The sequence below is a fragment of the Rattus norvegicus genome, chromosome 17, assembly GCF_036323735.1.
Source record: "Rattus norvegicus strain BN/NHsdMcwi chromosome 17, GRCr8, whole genome shotgun sequence".
Classification (NCBI taxonomy): domain Eukaryota; kingdom Metazoa; phylum Chordata; class Mammalia; order Rodentia; family Muridae; genus Rattus; species Rattus norvegicus.
In genome coordinates, this window is record NC_086035.1 from 47,228,749 (window position 1) to 47,237,913 (window position 9,165).

Here is a 9,165-nt window from a genome sequence, read left to right on the forward strand (position 1 = left end):
ACTTACTTACTTATTCCATGTATGTGAGTACACTGTCACTGTCTTTTGACAGACCAGAAGAGGGTATCTGATCCCATTACAGGTGGTTGTGAGTCACCATGTGATTGCTGGGAATTGAACTCAGGTCCATTAGGAAGAGTGGTCAGTGTTCTTAACCACTGAGCCATCTCTCCAGCCCAAAACCCTATAGTTTTAAGAAGGAAAATAGTGCTGGAGAACTCAGGACAGACAGAAAGTTTCTCTTTGTGAACAAAGAAAGAACAAGCTGGATAAATGTCTCTATGGTAAAGCAGATGTCAGATTCCCTTGACTCTCAACATCCCCTCGATTTGAAAGCAGATGGAGACACTGGCATCCTTTTCACAAATGTGTCATTTCTGGAAGTTTTTAATTTTTAATAAGCCTTTGCTTCATTTCAAGGGAGACTTTCCGGGGCAGTGAGAACATGATGAACCTAGACTTTTTAAGCCAACTCTGAAATTTCTCTTTTTGAAACAAGGCGGCCAGGTGCCTAGTACGCAAGAAGTTCTCAGGGACTCTCTAACAGAGGGCAGGGGGTTGCTGAGAGCCACGGTCAGAGGTGAAATGGTTTAAAATTCTCACGGTTTCCCCCTTTGTTAAGATTAGTGTTAATGTCTCCTTTTCGTTTGTTTAGTTTGATACTCGAGGTGTATCCTTAAACTGACCTTGAACTCCAGTTTCACCTCCTCAGTGATGGGATTATATAGATACTTAACTTGCTGAGCCATCGCCCAGCCTCGGTGTTCCTAGTTTCACACAGAACCAGACAGCCCGGTGCCCTCCCTCTGTCAGTTATTGGCACAAGCAAATGGTCCTCCAACTGTAGGATCTGTATGTTACTGAATAGGGTTTAGAATTCACAATATTGCTCTCAGAAAGAAATCTGGAAGTGTTTGCACTTTACCTGAGATACCCAGTGAGGTGCTGTCCTAGAATTTTTTCTTGTGTAGCTCTTAACCTCGGTCTTGGTTCCCAGGCAGATTCTCGCTAAGGAGAACCGAGCCCAAACCATTTGGGGAGCGTCTATGAACTCCGGACGAACAACAACAACAAAAACAAATTGCTCACCACTCTTTATTAAAATCGCGTTTAAATTATTGCGCACAGGCCATTTAATACTGACAGAGCATACAAGCGGAGGCAGGATTTACCCTGCCACACATCTATGTAGCGTGTGGTGGAGTCCTAAGTAAGCTGTGAGAAGGGATTTCTGAGGCAGGAGCTGTCTCTGGCAGGTGGTCGTATGTCATCACCTCAGGTTCCCTTGCGCTGGGCGCCGCTCGGCCGGCTGTTAAGCCTGTCACTTATAGAGCTGCATAGATCCTTCTTAAGTCTGGCAATCTCCGTACGTTTATTTCAGTGTTTGTAAACACCAATGTCTCCTTCCAGCACTGTGAACTTGGCAAAAATATTTTCCCCCATAATGTGTTTTTTAAATCGTCAGATATGTCCACAAAACTGAGCTGGACATTAAGCTTCCTTCTTATGCTCCCCGTCTGTAATAGAGATACTCGTGCCCATTTCACCCGGTGGCTGAGTCTTGGGTGAGGCAACCACGGAGGACATCACAAAACACCGTACACCAGAGGACCTCTGTCTCGTTCAACAACTTCACACCTGTTTTCCCGGCGCTCTGGTTCCTCAACCACTTGGTAGGAAGCCTTGGGTATACGTGGATGTTGGAGAGGGCTCATGGTCCTGGAAGTCAATATTTTCTGTTAAAATAAGGAGATTTTGAATTCAGGAGATGAGAAAGAAGCCCCGTGCAGGCTGAAGTAGGAGGGTTATAGCGAGTTTGAAGCCATAGGCTATAAAGACTAGTCATAAAAAGATGGTGTTGGTGGTGTTGGTAGTGGTGGTGGCAGTGATGATGATCTAAATGAATGCAAATTATCTTTTCTATTCAAATAGAATCTCTGGAGAGACTTGAAAGGCAGGGTACACACTGTGTGGTTCCATGGTGTAATGGTTAGCACTCTGGACTCTGAATCCAGCGATCCGAGTTCAAATCTCGGTGGGACCTGTGGTGTTTTTAATAATTTCAATTAGTTTTCTCCTTTAAATTGATACTCCGAAATTAATTCCTAACGATTTCACCTTAATAGAGTTAAATATCTTCATTCAACAACTAAGTGACTTTATTCTTATTTGTAGTATGTCTCTTAGAGGGAAAAAAAGGAAGAAACGTCAAGGAGGAATTGGGGGCGAGATGAGGGAGGAAGAGGAAGCGACTTTTGAAGACCGAGAGAAAACAGTCCCCGGCTGTTGTGGAAACTGGAAATAGATTTTATCTTGTTAGTGAGTCGGGAGAGCAATAACTATTTTGTCGTTCCTATGGGTTTTGTTTTTATTCTTTGATGCAAACTCCCACTCTATCCTCGAATGACCTCAAACTCAAGCAATCCTCCTGCTTCTGTTTACTGAAGACTGGGACTTCAGTTTGCTTGGTTTGGGATTTTTTTGTTTGTGTGTATGTGTATGTGTGTGTGTGTGTGTGTGTGTGTGTGTGTGTGTGTGTGTGTGTGTTTGATTTACTTTTTACATTTTTCAATGAGACGGGGTCTCATGTGACCGAAGATGGCCTGAAACTTTTAATCTTCTTGTCTCCACCTCTTAGGTGCAAGGATTACAGATGAAGCAGGAGGACACGGTTGGCCACAGTCGCCAGTGGGTAGAGAAAGATCCAAGCTTGATCAATTTGTATAAGCACATGTCATGTGAACAGAGACAAGAAATGACATCACAAGAAAGACGTCACTATGATGTCATTGAGAGGGCAGCGGGGGGGAGGGGGAAGGGCGGATCGAAGATGAACGCTCAAGAATTTAGCTCGGGCTAGGAAGGTTGGAACTGAGCTCTCGAGCAGTGACTGGGAGACTGCCCTAGAGGTCCCCAAAATCACCCTCGCCTTTCATGCAACATCTTTTTTTAAAGTTCTGGTTTTTGTTTTTTATTTTGTCAGTTTCATTCTTGTATACAGGGTTCCATGGGTGCCCACTACTCTCTTTTGTCTCCTTCTACACCTACTGACCTTTACAGCTAGTACGGTTCGCAGCAGGTCTCATTCTGGGAACCATACACAGATGCTGTGTGTTCGTAATTGCAAGGTCACTTGACATTCAGTCTCACAGCCAGTAAGACCAAAAAAAAAAAAAAAAAAGCAAACAAAAAACCTTCGGGAAATAGCGTGTGGACAGTCTCCAGCGTCAGAGGCTGTTTTATAAGATTTCACCGAGAAAGAAGGAGGCTGATTTTCTTTTAATAAATAACATTCCGCACCCAACCACAGGGAGCGCACATATATCGCAGCTCTCGATATGAATTTCATATAAAATTCATTGTCTTGACTTCTCGTTTTATTTACCTGTAAGAAGTTTTAATTTTTGTTTAAAATGTTGGTTACTCCTATTTTGTTTTATGTAACCGAAAATCTGCCCGCTGTCACTTACTACATTTAGGGAATCTTAATATATTCACTTCTTGTAAGAGTTGGTTGTACACATTAACCATATATGACCTCTCCGTTTGTTGTTGGTTTCCATTGAGTTATCAATACATTTTCATACATAGACAAGTGAATTGATGAGGAAAAAAATTACCCTCAATCCTTCTAGTAAAGGATGGATTTTTAGTGCAAGTTCTCTTTTCATATAAAATTACTTATCTAAATTTTTAAGTTTCGTCTTTTAGTATCTGCTCTCCTTAAAATACAAAGGCAATTCAAGCTGAAGCAGACCGAAAACATAAGTTTATAATTACTGGAAATATCTTTTGAAAAAATCAGAACAGTTTATAGTAATGTATTCTAATGCAATAGATCATGCCAGTGTCTTTGGGCATAAAAATAAATGAGTTTGGCTTAAAATTCTTAGGCAGATTTAGACTACCTTGTGTAAGAGGAAAAGGGTAAGAGTTCGAGGAAAATAGATATTTATCCTCAGTTTTAAAAAATCTATGAGGCCAAAACAAAACAAAAAGCAAACAAACCTAAGATGCCAGTAGTTAGTGAGTGGAGAACTAAGACAGGGAAGTAGGGCGGTAGGGGAAGGTTAGCACATTTACTGTGAGTCCAGAAAAGAGAACGCGGAGTTCAAGGACAGCAGAGTTTCCTTGTAGAGTGGAAAGCAAGTGTAGTACGGAGAAACGAAGAGAATTGAGGATGGAAAGGAACGGGTACTACGATGGGATCATCCATATGCGCAAGTGTCCTTTTAGAGGAAGAAAATTATTACATATGAGAATTCCTTAAATAGTCTTTTAGGTTGAAAACTGGTAGCGCCATACAGATCACAAATTCAAAGTTTAAGACAGCCATCAAAATAAGACTTAATGATGAAGGAAAAAAAATAATAAGGGCAGGGAGGACGAGGTGGCCGAGTGGTTAAGGCGATGGACTGCTAATCCATTGTGCTCTGCACGCGTGGGTTCGAATCCCACCCTCGTCGTTGGTACCTGTTTCCTGTTTGTGTAAGGGTATGTTTTTCCAAATTTTAAACTAACCAAAGAAGTAACCAGCGATTCCTATGCTCCATGTTTTTCAAATCTTTCTCCTTGTGTACTTGACCCATCACACCTCAAGAATTACCAGCTGTAGGACTTCCCCTCTTTCTGCAGTCACAGCACACCATTTCTCATGTGCTATGAAGACTTTGTTTTGGCCCTCACTACCAGTACCTCTATCTGAACATAGTGAGAGATTGCATTGCGCCTTTCTCTTCTTTCAGCCTCGACGTCACAGGAAAAAGCTCGGGAATTACCTGCCCTTGTTTTGCTTAGCAATACTAGATGGTATTGGATACTACCTGTAAAAACGACACAAGACAGAAAGAACATCACTGCTTCTTTAAGCTACTTAACAGGAACTTCAAGATTTCTTATTTTCAAAGTCCCATTAAAAGTTTCTTTTTAATTGTATGCTTAGAAGAAATTTCAAATTTATGGAAGATGTCCTAAGAGAACCACACGTACTTTTACCAGAATTTACCTATTCGTTCTTTCCCACAGGCTTTCTGGCTTGTTCTCCGTTCCTGTTCTGTCACTTTTTGAAACATCCCTGGTGCCAAAAAACAAACAAACAAACAACAAAATAGTTAAGCGGTAAGTTAATACATCATTGTCCTTGTTCTTACAGATATGTTTTCTAAAAGTAAAGATTTTTCGTTTATAACCACAGTATAATTCTCCATTTAATATACTTTCATATATATGGTGGCACTGTTTGTTTTAATCATTCATTTGCATTCAAGTTTATCAGTTGATGTAGTTGTGGCATTTATAGCATTTCTCTCTTCAGTCCAGGGTGCAGGATGCAGGATGCAGGATGTAGGATGCAGGATGCAGGATGCAGGATGCAGGATGTAGGATGCAGGATGCAGGATGCAGGGTGCAGGGTGCAGGGTGCAGGAGGCAGGAGGCAGGAGGCAGGATGTAGGATGCAGGCTTAAATAGAAGCTGTGTGTAGTGCTTTAGTGTCCTCCACCCTCCAGATGAATATCTCCAGTGCATCCCTTTGTATATCTCACGAAATTCACATTGTTAAGGTCAGAGTCATCCCTCACTTAAGTGGATAGTGGGCTGGGAATTTGGCTCAGCTCTTAAGAGCACTGGCTGCTTTTCCAGAAGCTGGGGTTAACCATCTGTACCTTGAGTTTCAAGGCATCCAATGCCAACCATTTGCTCATAAACACTGTGAACACTGATAGAAAGCAAAATATTCATACATATAAAAACAAAATGAAAAAATAAAAGGTGAGGAAATTAGCCACTAGTAATCTGGGTGTGGTATAATTTTTCCCCTTCAAATCAGGTTCATATTCCACATCCTCTGAAGAACAGCATGTAAAACGTACATATTCTCTTTTAGTACAAACTTCATTTTCACCATATATCAACACACATAGATATGTATCAACATAGATACATCACATCCATGATGGAAACTTAGATTTATGAAGAATAGAAAGGAAGTAATGCTAGAGAGTACTTCCAGCTTTAGGAATACAGAATCTGAAGGTACTCCATATCCCCCTTGTAACCAGGGCTGACTCTAATCACTATAGTCCAATCCGTCAACAAAGGAGCAGAGCTTTTTCCCCTGCAACCGATAAGTAGCCTAAGCTAAGGGACTTTTAATAGATCACTGGAATGTTTTCCATAAAACTTTTCATTCAAATTTGGTATCTATTGATAATTCCCACCTGAACTAAATCTACTGTGGTAGTTCACCAGTGTGCCGTGGCGTCCCATTAGAAGTGAGAGACACCCCTCTTCATTTATGTCACTGTGCATTATCAAAATAAGTTCAGGAAAGCCTTTTTTTTTTCAGTCTTTTACAATTCATTGTTTCCTTTAATGATTCTGGGACTCACATGAACACACATGGGCAGTGAAAGCCCTTTCAGACTAACAAATGCCTTTGTATTCTGCCTTTATATAATTTTAGAATGATATGAATTTCGGGCATAATAAGTTCCTCCAGGCTCAGTTGAATCTACATTGTCCAAGCCCTGAAGTCAACTTATTTTTCAGACAGAAATCTTGAATGACCTGTAATATTGAAAACCAATACCCAACATCCAAGTGTGTTCATTGTTTCTGAGGTATTTTTATTTCTATGACCTTTTAATGAGAAAAATTTTGAACTACGTATTACATACACAATAAATGCACACACACACATGACAGGTGAACATATACACATGTATAGTCATACGTGTACACATTGACATAATCATGAGTTCACAGTACTTTCAATTATTTTTTATTCGTTTACATTTCAAATGGTATCCCTCTTTCCAGTTTCCCTTCCACAACTCCCCCTTCCATCCCATCCTCCCTCGGCCTCCCCTTTGCCTATATGAGGGTGCTCCTCCACTCATTCACCCACTCCTGCCCCACCACTCTAGCTCCCCCTATGCCCATTGATGCCAGATAAGGCCATCCTCTGCTACATATGTATCTGGAGCCTTGGGTCCCTCCATGTGTACTCTTTGGTTGGTGGGTTAGTCCCTGGGAGCTCTGGGTGGTCCAGTTAGTTGATATGATTCTTCCTATCAGGTTGCAACCTCCTTCAGCTCCTTCAGTCCTTCCCCTAGCTCTTCCATTGGAGTTCCCAGGCTCAATCCAATGGTTGGCTGTGAGTATCTGTATCTGTATTAGTCAGGTGCTAGCAGATCCTCTCAGAGAACAGCAATACCAGGCTCCTGTCTGCAAGCACTTCTTGACATCAGCAACAATGCAGGGTTTAGTGTCTGCAGATAGGAATTATCCCTAGGTGGGGTGGTCTCTGGTTGGCCTTCAGTCTCTGTTCCTTTTTTTTTTTTGTGCCAGAACTCCTGGGGGTAAGCTATCTCTGGGTGTGGGCGGGTTGGGGGTGGGTTGGATCACAGTTTCCGCTCCCGGGCATAGGTACAAACCAGAAGGAGGCGTATTTTCAGTTCTAATCTGTACCCACAAGGTTCTTTTGCCATCTCTCATCTTTCATTTTTATTTTAAAAATTTCAGACAATATATGTTGATAGCATTGTTCCCTTTCTTTTAACCCTCATGTTGATCGTGTGTTCCTACTTTCATGCTAAGAATACTGTGTGAAATGATATCTACATTTGTGATCTGTGATATACTATACCTAAAATAGCTCTGAAATGTTCTTTCCCGCATGACAACAGAAAGCAAATCAATTTTGAAAAGAAAAGCAAATTTTTAAAAGGAGGTTTTCTTTATAGTTCTCACCCTCCTCTAGGTACTGTGTTTTAGTGTGTGTGTGTGTGTGTGTGTGTGTGTGTGTGTGTGTGTGTGAGAGAGAGAGAGAGAGAGAGAGAGAGAGAGAGAGAGAGAGAGAGACTTTGATTCAGCACATTCCTATCCCTCATTGTGGCACAGTGTTCCCCAGAAATAACAACAGCTTTCTTTCTTTCCATTTGGTTTTAGTTCTGCCATTTCTAACCTTCCCACCCCAATCCTGAGAGAAGTTCTGGTCCTCCGTCCTGTTCTCACCCATGCTTTCCTATATAACTGACTTTGTTACTCTTGTTAATTTATATGTATTCTTACCTCCTTCTTTCTTGTATCACAAAGGAATTATACCATGACATGCTGTTTGACACTTTAACTTTCCATCACTTAATAAGTTCACTGAAACTTGTTCTAGACCCAGCTTACAGTTACCCTTTCTTCCCTGTTTTTGTTCTAGTTCATAGTGCTTCACCATGTCTGGTAGATCTACAATCAATTTCCTATGCACAAACATATAAATTTGTCAAAATACTTAAAAATATTGTTACATATTGATAATTTGATACAATGGATTGTGATCATATTTACCCCAATTCTTCCTTGTAAGTTACAACAGATCCCCTTCTCCAGGGCTGAGGGATCATTATAGAAAAGGTATGGAAATGATTGCAAAAATTAGGGGTTGGGGAGGACCAGAGGGAAACAGTGTCCTTTGGACATGATAGGAAGGCTGCACTTGTGATCTCAATGTAGCTGAGGTTACCTTCAGGAGGCATGCATAAAATCAAGCCAGCCAACATTCAAGTAACGAGTAGGAGGAGGTTCATGAGGTTCCATTCTAACTCAGGAGCTATGGGCAGTATCCAAAAATACTTCTAGAACCAGCGAGGAAAAAGTTGAAGACTTACATATGCATTTCTACACTAGTTGTCAGTCATATTTTCTTCTTGAACAGATATAGAATTTATATTATACAACAACAAAACAGTAGATAAACCACAACTACAATGGAAATATATTTTAAAGAATAGAAAGGTGATAAAGATGACATATACATTTCCTGTGATATACGCTAACAGGGTTTTGTTGTTTGTGTTTTCCATTTGCTTGTGGCTTTTTACGTTTCTAAAGCTACATTACCAGAGGCAACAGTAGTTTGTGAGAATCTAGGGATGAAGACATTGACTTTCCAATTCTCACTAGCCCTGTACTAAGAAGTTATTAGTGCAGGTCATGGCAGTGCATGCTTTTAACTCCATTATTCACGAGACAGAAATGGGCAGATAGATCTCTGTGAGTGGAAGCCAGTAAATGCCATTAAGATATCAAATCTATCACTTGCCACCATTATGGATTTGAAAGACGCCTGGGTGGTAGTCACTACCTTATGTCCCTTTAATTCTCCTGTTT

General features: G+C 40.9%; 2 non-coding genes across 2 annotated transcripts; both read left to right on the forward strand.

Annotated features, from left to right (window-relative positions):
* The first annotated feature begins 1,972 nt into the window (after positions 1-1,972).
* Positions 1,973-2,044, forward strand: Trnaq-cug7 (transfer RNA glutamine (anticodon CUG) 7). Its single transcript has one exon. It is a non-coding gene; the product is annotated as a tRNA-Gln (tRNA).
* A 2,340-nt stretch (positions 2,045-4,384) lies between these two features.
* On the forward strand, positions 4,385-4,466 carry Trnas-gcu11 (transfer RNA serine (anticodon GCU) 11). Its single transcript has one exon. It is a non-coding gene; the product is annotated as a tRNA-Ser (tRNA).
* Positions 4,467-9,165: the final 4,699 nt, after the last annotated feature.